Here is a 13006-nt window from a genome sequence, read left to right as displayed (position 1 = left end):
TTACAAAGTGGAAACTAAATCAAAGGCTCCTTGAGAGGAGGGGATATTACTTTTTTGTCTTTGTATATTTAGCGTTTAGAACACTTCTTGATACATATTAGGTAATTAACAAGTCTGTTTTGATGAACTGATTGATTGTTTAGTAAATTGAATCATTGAGTTCAGTGAGAATTCATATTTCTTACCAAGAACAATAGGAGGAATGATTGCATGAACCTCACAATTCTCTGCCTACAAAGGAGGTGCATATGGAGGGAATCATGGGAAGAACAATCCTGGATTACTCCCTGCTGGAGCCCTACTCAGTGCTGTGTTGTAAATTGCTGAGACTGTATAGTTTTCTAGGGGGACAATTCATTATTGGTGATTATCCTTACACTTTGTTTTTCAGTAAGATTCTTTTCCAGTTCTAATAAGTTGTTAGCCAAATATATCATATTCTGAAAAGCTAAAAAAAGTGTGTGTAGGTCATCATTACCTCAATGATTTGTAAACTGCAGTATGTGAATGTAGTAATTTGGAGAATAGCTTTGGGATAGGATTTCCTAATGGCCATATATAGCTCAAGTCCTATGAACAACAACAATAAAAAAGAATAAAAATAAAAACAAACCTTAGCTCACAACATATGCTTTATCATTTTTAGGTACTTTAGGACACATTATCTCATTTCAATCCCACCAGAAAAGTAAGCTACATTATAATCCCCAATTCACAGAAAAAGAAAAAATGATGACCAAAGAGGTTACATGATTTGCCAAAGAGACATTTAGGAAGTGGCAGACACTGTTATGCAACCTGGGGCTTTTGAGTGTTATTAAAGGGTTCTTCATATTAAGACATGTCACCAAGAGATGTATAACAATTTGGCTCAGATTGACACAAATCTGAAATAGTCTTATGTAAGATTAATGAAAAAACTATCTTACATATATTGATTTAGTTCTATATATATATCTGCCCATAATTAATCACCTATCTAGTCTTATTTCTTATTCCTCTCCTCACATCCTTTGTACAACTACCATATTCCATATAGATGGTATTCCATCTCTAGACTCTGTGCTTTTGACCATGTGGCTCCCCATTCCTTGAGTGGACTCCATCCTCATTTCTAACTCATAGAATTGCTAACTTTCAACAGAGCACAAGTCGAATGCCACCTCTAGTCTAAGACCCTTCCTGATGCCCCTAGTTCTTGGCTTTCTTTCAATCTGGAAATTACTTTTTCTAAAATTGTATATCCTTCCTATTTAGTTATATGTGAACATATTGTATCTCCTGGTATAATATGTTTGGTAAGATTAAGGAATATTTCATATTTGACTTTTTATTGCCGGTACCTACTATAGAGTCTTATATATAATGGGTATTTAATAAATAGTTGATGAATTTCATAAAATTTAACTTTTAGTCAAGTTAATTAACATAATACCTGATGAATTTGAGTGTCCCCTGTCTCAATCAACTTGATGAGATTCAGGTTCTTTGCTGGTATGGGGTTCCCTCCATATGGCATAGCATCACGCTGAGAGACATGCTCCCTACCACATTGTAGAGGTGACATATGCAACTCTCAAAAATCCCTAGTGACTCGAGCTAGATCTCAATGACTATTTAACTGAGGTCCTTGGTGACTCTTACTGGAAAAAAAAAAAAACACCTCCTCAATTATTCATTCATAGTGTCAAACTATGCAACACTTCCACTCTCCCTTTTCTATCTTATATTCCAAATCATATTACCATGTTGTCAGAGTTAGGAGAAATTACCTCTCTGTCCCCACAATTGTGCTGTTTTAATCTATTAAAAATCTCATTGAAGATGAACTCAAGGAGTGTACAGGATAGATAGATAGATAGATAGATAGATAGATAGATAGATAGATAGATAGATAGATAGATAGATGATAGATATACAATTAGAGGATTTGGTACTGTCTCATTCAATTAGACATTCATATGACAGACTTTTGTTTTCTATACTTTTTCATATATGCCTCATTTTCACATTCCTTTTGACTTTATTTCCCTAGTAACCTTGTATTTTTTTTGTTGCCACCTCATATATCATTGAGATGCATGCACCTTGTCTAATCCAACTGCTTTCCCAATTTTTCATTCTTTATTGTCATTCATGTCTATGACTTTATAAACACATGAAACTAGAATCCAAGTATTGCAGTTTTACTACTTTAGTGGTTATCATCTATCTATCTATCTATCTATCTATCTATCTATCTATCTATCTATCTATCTATCTATCTATCTATATTTAGATATGGTTGGCTGCTTGTTGTTCTTTCTATTCAAAGAGGACCAAAATGACAGTACCATGTCTGGGTCAATTTGCAATTTTTCTCACTATGGCTGATCCACCAAAAACTCATTTGACTCTTCTGTATATTTGGCAAAAAGAATTCATATTTACATTTCGGATCGAGATGTCTCTAAATTTGCACATATCGTATTTTTCTTAAACTCTTGGAATAATGCTTTGTTCAAATAGGACAGTGCTGTCTTTGATGTAGGTATGTCATACTGTAAGATGATGTGCCAGTGTCTCCCAGGTCTCACAATTTATACCAAAGTTCTTCAGAGACCTTTAGAGTGTCCTTTCTTCACTTCTTCTGACCTCTCTGTGAGTGCTTGCCTTTGGCGAGTTGTCCTTAAAATAGTCTTTCAGGCAAATCTGTTTGATATATGAACAACATGGCCAACCCATCAAAGTTGTGCTCTCTACAATACACTTTGAATGCTTGGCAGTTAAACTCAAGAAAGGACCTCAGAGTTCAGTACCTTATCGTGCCAGCTGATCTTCAGAATCTTTTAAAGACAATTCAAATGGAAGTGATTTGATTTCTTGGCATAATGCTGACATACTGACCAGGTTTCACAGGCAAAAAATAATGAGGTCAGCACAACAGATATGCATATCTTAAGACCTGTTGGCAGCCTAATCCCTCTTCTCTCCCATACCCTACATTAGAGTTTCCAAAACATTGAGTTAGCTCTTTTTTTTGAGCTCAGATACTCCTGAATCCAGGGCCGGTGCTTTACCACTGCGCCTTCTAGCTGCCCCCGAGTTACTTCTTTAAATGCATGCATCAACCTCTTCATCTAAGTATACAGCTCTGGAAAGTAAACTGTCAAGACAAGTAAACTTATCCATAGCATTTAAAATTTCTTCATTTTCTGTAAATGATGTTTCCAAGTATGAATGATGCAGTGCTGTCTGGGGAAGAACTTTTTGTTTTCTTGAAATTGTCAGGTTAAAATTATCACAAACCGAAGACAATCAATCCATACTCTGTTGCATCTAAGTCTCATTGGCTGCATTAAGTGCACAATCACTTGTCAAAAAAACTTTATGCACCAACTATCCTTCCATTTTGGTCTTGGCTTGTAGCCTTTTCAAATTAAATAATTTATACTAAATGAGGTATTGGATCTTGATGGCTTTTTTTGTCCTCTTTGAAGACATCTTATAATATCACTGAAAATATCATGCTAAAAAGGGTGGGAGCAGACACACAGCCCTACTTCACTCTATTTCTGACCGGAAAAGTATGAAAGCATTATCCATTATTCATAACCCATGCAAATATATGTCATCATTGAACTTAAAGTGTGATACCAGAAACAAATTAAGAGAGTATGGAGTCATTTATCTTCCAGATTTATTAAAAAAGGAAAATTTTAGGACCAAATATAGAGATCAACCCAAAATGTAAAATAGATCATTTCGATTGTATAGAATTTAAAATATTTTGCACAAAAAACTATTGTAAACAAGATTATAAGGCAAGAAGAAAACTAAGAAATAATTTTTGAAAAAAGTATCTCTGAGTGAGGCAGCTACATGGTGTAGTGGACAAAGCACTGGCCCTGGATTCAAGAGGACCTGAGTTCAAATCTGGCCCCAGATACTTGACACTTACCAGCTGTGTGACCTTGGGCAAGTCACTTAACCCTCATTGCCCCACAACAAAAAAACAAACAAAAACAGAAACAGAAAGGGAAACAAAAACACAGAAACCCAAGTATCTCTGATCAAGGCCTTATTTCTCAAGTATTTATCCATCCATATTGTATATAAAGATATCATTTTAAGAGATTTCTTATTTTTCTTCTGTTTGTTGCTCTCCTCTACTTTCTATTTTTAAATGCCATGGAATGACTTTTCATATTTGGGTCTTTTATTATAGTTCTTTAAAAATATCTTATCCTCCCATGCTTCTGCTTTATGAGGCAATATTGCATATAATCTCCCATCATCTTACTCCTTAGCACAAAGTGTTATCATGAATGTGACAATACACTACCAAAAATGAATGGGAACTACTAGTACAGGCAGAAGACAGCACTACATGCCATGAGGTTCACCAATCTCAAATAGTCACAGCCAAAGAAAGTATCCTGTCTTCTAAACATTTAAATTTCTAGTATTCTCAGCGACAAGATAAATTTAGCCTTGTAAGAAGTACTTTTTTTAATCAAGGGAAGTAGCATAATAATGGTTTATATTTATGAAGATCTTTGGATTTAACAAAGTATTTTTCACAATTGTATGAAGTAAATAATGACAGCATTATAGTCTTTATAGAGATGAGAAAACTGAGAGCCAGATAAGGGAAGTTAGCTGCATATGGTTCCATAGCTAGGAAATATCATTGATGGAATCCGATTGCAGAGATTTTTATATGATATCATTATAACATGTATAAGATGATACTATGGAGAAAAATGAACTGGGAAAGCATTTATCAAGCATTAACTGTATGCAAAGCACTCTGCCACACACTGGGAATACAAATTGAAAATTTGGGACTATTCTGCTCTATAGGAGCTCACATTCTAAATGGGGAATAAAACACATGTAAAACAATGTAGTGGTATGGCAGAACTATCCAGGCATCTTTAGTATTCATTGGCAAGGCAGATGGTAAGGCCTAGTGATCCTCCATCTTGCCAGAAGGATTGTCATTTGTAAGTTTCTGCTTGTCTAAAGAGTCTAAGCAGCCTTGTGGATACCTCAGCAAGTATGCTGGAGGCAGGCCCATCCCTGCAATATATGGGGTATCTGTTTCTATATAAACCTTTTGATTAAAATATATTACAAATTCATATGCCCAAGTGAGGTATACCAATTTATCTCGGGAGATTTAGAATGATTAGCTTACAACATATATCCTTTCATAAGAAATAATGTGATTTAAAACACTGAACTGAACAGAGTTGTAAAGACTGTCTAAATTTGAATGATTATTGTAGCAAACACAACCATTGGTGTTAAAATTATTTGCCTAGTCCAAGTCAACTAGTTGTCAGGAATATTACAATAGCATTCTCACTGGTCTCCCAACTCAACTCTTCTCCAAATTATCCTTCATATAGCTGGTAATCTGCTGGGATATTACCAGTCTTCTTAACCTTCGCCTTGTCCCTGGACTATGATGTCTCTGGAAGAGTGAGACTGATGATTTTATGCAGCTCTGCCTCACTTAAATCCATTTCATGTGCAAGTCAAGATAACACCCTCATGATGTCATTGGTCCTCTTCAAAAACAAAGCACAAACAACAATGAAAATTTGATATTCCTAAAGTGCATGCTCAGCCATGACTTTTCTTTCCTCCAAATGCAACAAGGCTGGCTTGTCATTGCCTTTTGTGTCTAATCCAAAGTCTATTTGGGACTCAAAGCCCATCACAATTTGATTTCAGCCTATCTTTCCAGGATGATTATACATTGCTTTTTCTCAAGCATCAAATAGTACAGCCACACTTACTATTCCCAATACGTGATATGCCATTCCCTTCTTGTATCTTTGTACAGGCTATGTCAAATACATGTGATACTTTTCCTTTTTAGCTCCACTTCTTGGATTTTATCACCCTTTAAACCTCAGCTCAAAAGATGAAGAAGAAGCACATTGTTCATTGATAGATAATACAAATTCACAGTGGCAGAAAATGGCAAATAGTTTAGAGAATTGCTCCTAGGATATAATCACATAAAACTTTTTTAAGGAAACAAAATGCAATGGGAACAACAGAAATTTCAAAGATAGTATAGATTAAAATATCTCTCCCAAATAATTCATTTTTAAAAAGTATACTTGTGAGAGGTAATGTAGCATTGTAATGAGAGTGTGGATTGGAACCAGGAATTCCTGAGTTTCAATCTTTTCTCTGTCATGTATAGCCTAGGTCACCCTAAACAAGTCAAAACTTCTCAGTGCTCTAGGTCAAGGCTTCTTAAAATTTTTTTCTACCCATGACCCCCTTTACAGCTAGTAAGTGTCAAATGTCTGAGGCTGGATTTGAACTCAGGACCTCCTGATTCCAACGCTGGTGCTTTATCCATTGAGCCCCCTAGCTGCCTCCCTCATGACTGCTTCTTACCTGCCCCCCAAAAATTATGTGAACCCGGGTTTATAGATATATAAAACAGGTATACATAACCTTATACTATTGCCAAATTTTTGTGACCCCCACATTCAGTTACACTATTCTATATGGGATGGCAAACCACAGTTTAAAAGCCTCACACTAGAAAACTCTGAGTCAATAAATTGCACTAAAAATGTCATTTTGAATTGGTACAGGAAATTTCTTCACCATAGAGCTCCATATAAGCAATAAACTTACTGGTTTAATCCATATCCTATAAGTGATTGTGCTAGTAAAGATAACAATGTTCATCGACATGATCTGTTATTTTTATAACCTATTATTGATTATTGTCATATGTGTATTTCAGTTAGGAGCTAAAAAAATGACCATAGTTGCCTAACTACATAAATCAAATTAACTGAATAATTAATTTCCAAAACAATTATTATTTATAAGTGTGCCCTATATACAAAGATATGCCCAGGCTTATGCTTTGAAAATAATAAGGCATATTTAATCACACATTTTTCACTATAAATTAATATTTTATTGAGGGCACAAAAGGATTTTTGTGCCATTAGTACACAAAATATTTCATATTTGTGTCTTTTAATGTATTTTCTCTGTTTCACAGTAATACACTATGTAGTAGTACATGCACATGTACTGATGGGAGTGAACTGCCCAAATAGTTTAGAAGATAATATCTTATATCACTGATAGTTTAAGTGATATCACCATGGTCAGTAAGTAAATCAGTAAGGATTTATTAATCACTTACTATTAGCCAGGAACTGAGCTAAGCACTAGAAATACAATTCAGTTGAAAGGGAGTCCTTTCCCTCAAGAATCTTACATCCTAATGGACAAAGACAAGGCATAAAAGGAAAGTGACAAAGAGAAAGTAAAGGAGGCAAAATATTTGGGACAGAGAAAGTTTAGAGTGTATTCTGGATTGTATTGAGAAATAACCGGTCCAGATACTCCCCTTAAATAGATGTTCAGGGATGAGGCATCCAGTCAGTGAGGCAGAGGGTACTTACAGTGTGTGGATTCTAGGACTGGAGTGGTCAGACAGCTGGCATGTTTTAGGAACTTACCTGTTCTAAATCAAGCTATATCTCAATATCTCCTTACCTTGAGCTAAAAGTCTGCCTCCTTTAATATGATACCCACTACTTGTAGTCCCCTGCCCCAACCCCACCCATTCCTCTTCACCTCACCCTGAAGTAACAGATCATGAATGTCTTTCCAAATCCATTCTTTTTGAGGTTTCAAAAATAGTGATTAATATTTCTAATCTATATGTCTCATTAAAGAGAGGACTGGACTTGGAGTCAAGAAAACATAAGGGCTAAACCTGCTTCAGAAACTTACTAGCAAGGTTGTATTATTCAGTGTTCACGAACTAGGTCTCTAAAGATGTGCACCAGGGCATATTTTAAAATTTAACTAGCAGCATTGATGTTTTCTCTCATTTTAATAACTCTACAATTCAACAAAACAATAAAAGAAGCCCTAATTTGTAACCTTTGCTGATTTCCAAGTCAATGCAGATACTGAAAATTTAACAATCACCTTTTATAAAGCTGGTTGGAGCTGGCTATAACACACACCTGCTTACTGACTGAAGGACCCTGAGCAAATTGCTTACGCTTTATCTCCCTTCACCTGCAGGGCAATGAGGATTAAGTGACTTGCCCAGCGTCACACAGCTAGTAAGTGTCAAGTGTCTCAGGTCATATTTGAACTCAGGTCCTACTGAATCCAGGGCCAGTGCTCTATCCACCGCGCCACCTAGCTGCCCCACAAATCTCTTATTCTCATACTCTGTTTCCTTGCCTGTAAAACAGAAATAATGATAGCATTTATCTCTCAGAGTTGTATTGAGAATTAGAGGAAATTTTATATGTAAAGGGATTTGCAAAGAAAGTGCTATATACAAGTTAGCTGTTATTGTTATTGTGGCTGTTGTTATTTTTATCATAGTTATTTTACTATAGTATGTTTTTGTTAACATCCAAGTTTCCAAATATAGTGTTTGTAGGAGGGAGGAAAAGAGGAGTTCAGAGCAACATCATGACATAAATGGGGTACTCCTGTATTTTCCTACTTCATCCTGTTGTACAGAAGATTCACAATGCTTTGGCCACTTGATCTTTCTCCACCATACAGGAGATGTTGTAAAATCCCCTGGAAGGACATATTCATAGCACTGTAGAAGAAGGAATTTTATCATCAAGTTAGCTTCAGGACAATAAAGAAGGTTGGGGGACTGCCAGGAAAATCAAGCTGAGGCAGCAGCTAGTATCCTCAGCTCATCTTCCAGCCCCTTGTTCCTTCCTCCATTTTATAGGTTGGTACTGCTCCCCAGGGAAGAATGCAGGATGTACTGGGTAAAGGGCCTTAGAATGTCCAGAAGGTTTAATACAATAAGAAGTTAGACTTTCTCTCTTCACATGCCAATGTTGAGCATTTGTGCTTGCATAGTAGGAGGTGTAGGGAGGGCAGGTTAGGGGAAGGCGTTGAATTAAATGTGATAAGCTTGAACCATTCATAGTGAAGAAACTGGGAATAGATTGGATCTGAGCTTATTACATTCACAGATGAGACAAACAGTCACCTGAGCTCCAAAAATAGTACACCTCTTTTTCCCCCATCCCCATATCCTTATTGTACCACCTGCTGTTCCACACTTCCATTCACATACCAGCACCTTCACACCACATAATTGAAAAAATTAGTTGACTTAATTTTGCTGTATTCAGATATTCTCATATGCCATACATTACACCCCATACAAATAATACAACATTCGACGAATACTTTATTTTTATCTTAATTTTTGTCTAACCCCTTGAGGTATTGGGGCTACTTTCCTGACTCTAAGGTTGATACTGCTTGGAAGATCCATTGTTCATAATCTCTCAAAGGAGAGATTCTGGTGGACTATAAGATATCTGGAATTAGGCTAGTGAAATTGATGAATATGATCCCAGAAATCTCTATTCATGAATTAGAGTGTTATAAGGCAACTACAAACAATATTTTAGGGACAATATTAATTACATCTGTACAACACAGGATCACTAAAATCATAGAGAAAAGTAATAAAGTACATATTTTTCTATATATTTCTAACATATGTTTACATATCTACTACATATCTAACATATATAATATTTATCATATATGTATATCATATAATATCTCTCTATATCATATAATATAGAGATTTTATATATATATATATATATATATATATATATATATATATATATATATATATATATATATATATATATATATATATATATATATATATATATATATGAATCCCTCCATATTTCTGATAGCACTCCAGCTATCTAAATATTGAGCCTGGAGACGGGAAGTGATTTTCCTTAGTGTTAGATGAGTACTGAAACCAGTTATTAAGGTCTGGCCTTTTGATGGAAACTATAGGGGAGAGAGAGACAGAGAGAGAGAGGAGAGAATGAGAGAGACAGAGACAGAGAGAGACAGAGAGACAGAGATAGAGAGAGAAAGAGACAGAGAGGGAGACAGAGACAGAGAGACAGATACATACACATATATGTGTGTATGTACACACATATATACACACATAGATTTACCTATACCATACTGACTACTTCATTGTAATCACCCTCAAGAGAAAAGCATCTTCACATCTTAAGTAACCAACATGTAAGATTACATATAATTTACACCCCCAAATCTTCCTAAAGTTTATAAAGAAAAATCATCATGTTATATCCAACACTAACAGGGCACTCCTAGGGAATCAGATATCAAATTACTACTTGAGTCTGGAGATCACTGATTTCTTCCTACCTTGCTAAAGAAGCACAGGGAGGGAAAGCCAAGGACTGTCCCCAAAGACATTAGGGCCTTTCTCTTAAACCCATCACTCCTGTGATTATTATCCTTGTTCTGAAACTTGATCATCTATTCTATGTTATTTAATATTAACCAAAATACTGGACACTTCTTCCTCAAGGCTTTATGATCCTTGGGGATTTTCTGAAATCTATGCTTTAAACATGATTACTCATTACTTAACATCATTGTATCATAGGTTATCAGAGCTCAGTGGGATTTTACTTAGAACATGAAATATTAAAACCAAGAATATAGATTGTTAGTCTTGAAAAGGATTGGTTTTATTTATTTATTAAAGTTTTTCTTTCCTTCTACTATAGACCCTCATGCTTGTTATCTGGCAGTATAACACAGGTGAAAAGGCATTAGATGTGGAGTCAGAAAGAATGGGTTCACGTTCTAGATGATACAGTTAGCAGTCATGTAATTTTGAATAAACACAAAACCTTCTGAGGAAAGTTTCTGGTGTTGCTCCTTGCCAGGAGGAAACTTAAGTGACTTCTGAGGCTCTCCTTACCCTATAACATTATCCTTTTCCCAGATAAGGTTGTTGAGAGATACTGACTATTTATATGAGTAGGGAATGATGCTGATTATTATGTAAATATAATACTTATAAAATACAATGTATATATTTATTGTATCATTTATATAATACAATGAATAATGAATCTAACATAATTTTATAATTAATTATATATAGTATTCTAGATTTGATGGAGGGAGTGGTCAGAGAAGAAAACAAGTCTTCAGAAAATTGAGTCAGAACCTTCTGGAGTCCAGTGCTTTTTTCTTTGTGTTCCTTGGTGTATTGTCCCCATTCTATGTATTCCCATGAATACACATAAGAAAATGTTGGGTTGCACAAGATTTAGAGCATGGAAAATACCAATACCATATGATTGTTATGGGTTTCTGAAAGATAGTACTTAGTAGGTATATCCTTAATCATATAGTCAGTTAACAAACAATTAAGCACTTACTTTTTTCCAGGAACTATGCTTACAAGTATGTGGAAACAAAGAAATGGAAAAGCACAAAATTCCTTTCTTCAATGAGCTCAAATGATCAGAAAACATGCATACAGTTAGATGAATACATGATCTCTTTGATAGTAAGCTCAGAAGAAGATACCATTGGTAGTTGTAGGGGAGAAGGAACAAGAACGTCTCTTGCAGAAGTCAAGATTTGAGTGGTGTCCTGAAAGAAGTCAAGATGCAAAGGTGACAACATTAAAAGCATGGGACAGCCAAATGAAAGATACATGGTAGGGTGATAGACTGTTCTGTGTGTTAGGCATCAAAGAGTAAGAATAATAAAACTGGAAACGTAGGAGGCAGCCTTCTTATTCATACTTCATTATAATTTGCCTGCAAAATCAAAATTTTAGTGATAGATTGAGCATTAGTGATGATAGATTTTGACATAGTTCTTTCACAATACAAGAAACTAAAGACAAGAGTAGAGTAGTGACTTCCCTTGAGTCCCACAGAACAAGTAAAAAACTTGATTTTGAACTCAGGTTCTTTGTCTCCAAATTAAGTATCCCATCTGTATGAGATAAAACCTATCAGAGATGGGAATACACTGACAGCAAGAACAACATTATTTCTAATAGTATCCCTCCCTTCTTTCCCTGCAAAATCCAAGAACTTTCTATTCAAATATTGCAAATGCTGGATGATGAGTACTCTACATCCCAACTGAACCTGCATGACATCTGTCCTTTTTGTTTTTTAATCTTGTCTGTTGCCTCTACTTGGCATACCCCACATTCCATGCCTAAAATGATTTCCCCGACATTTTGCTTGAAGTGAAGTAGGGTATGACTGCATGGTAGATCTCTTTTCTCATATAAATTTTAAATCCATTTCTAACATTAGCTTAGCATTTCCATAGTAATCTGCCCATTGGTTTCCACTTTGTACTGCAAGTATCCAGAATCCTGGCAGCCAGTTCATCTTGATATAAAATCCATTGCCTTTATTTCATTTTGTCTTGCAGAATTAAAGTGCTATAGCGCTTCACACAATTCAAGTGGCATTATCATTCCCTCCACAAAGATTGGAACAAGGACACAAAATGCCCCTAAATTAATCCATCATCCTGACACTCATTTTAATGAGTGGGAATGCCAAAAAAAGATGATCCATTAGGACTTCAATTGGAAAATCATAATATCTGAGTCCAGCTTGAGCTGCTTGCTAGCTAAGGAATTTCTGAAGCATCCCAAACCTTTCCAATTGTGAAAAGCAATCACAGATACAGCAGCTACCTCTGTAGGGCACTAACTGATTTATATGTCCACATGATTCTACCCGTAGACATGTACAGACATCACCCCAGAGTATCTGAGTGTTCATCCTGGATTTTGAAAGACTAGATTATACTCATTGCAGTATATGCCAAAAAGGTCACTGACCAAAATGCAATGTCACACTGCCCTCCAGTGGCCTGAGTTATTCACAATACACATTCCTTGGGGAAGAGGGGGTGGGCAGAGTTTGTCTCTTGAAATCATTGATATTTTTAGGTAGGGTTTTAAAGCCTGGTAAAAGAAACGACGGAGACATTTTCTCCATCTTTCAACTTCTCATACATACAGAAACACACCTCCCAAATCCCTATTCCCTTCTACACACAGCTTCTCCCATAATCTCCCTATACATGAATTGTCACACATGTACAAATTATCGCTGCTATTCAT

Source organism: Dromiciops gliroides, chromosome 2 (assembly GCF_019393635.1).
Source record: "Dromiciops gliroides isolate mDroGli1 chromosome 2, mDroGli1.pri, whole genome shotgun sequence".
In the NCBI taxonomy this organism is placed as follows: Eukaryota; Metazoa; Chordata; class Mammalia; order Microbiotheria; family Microbiotheriidae; genus Dromiciops; species Dromiciops gliroides.
Note: the sequence above shows the minus strand (reverse complement) of the source record.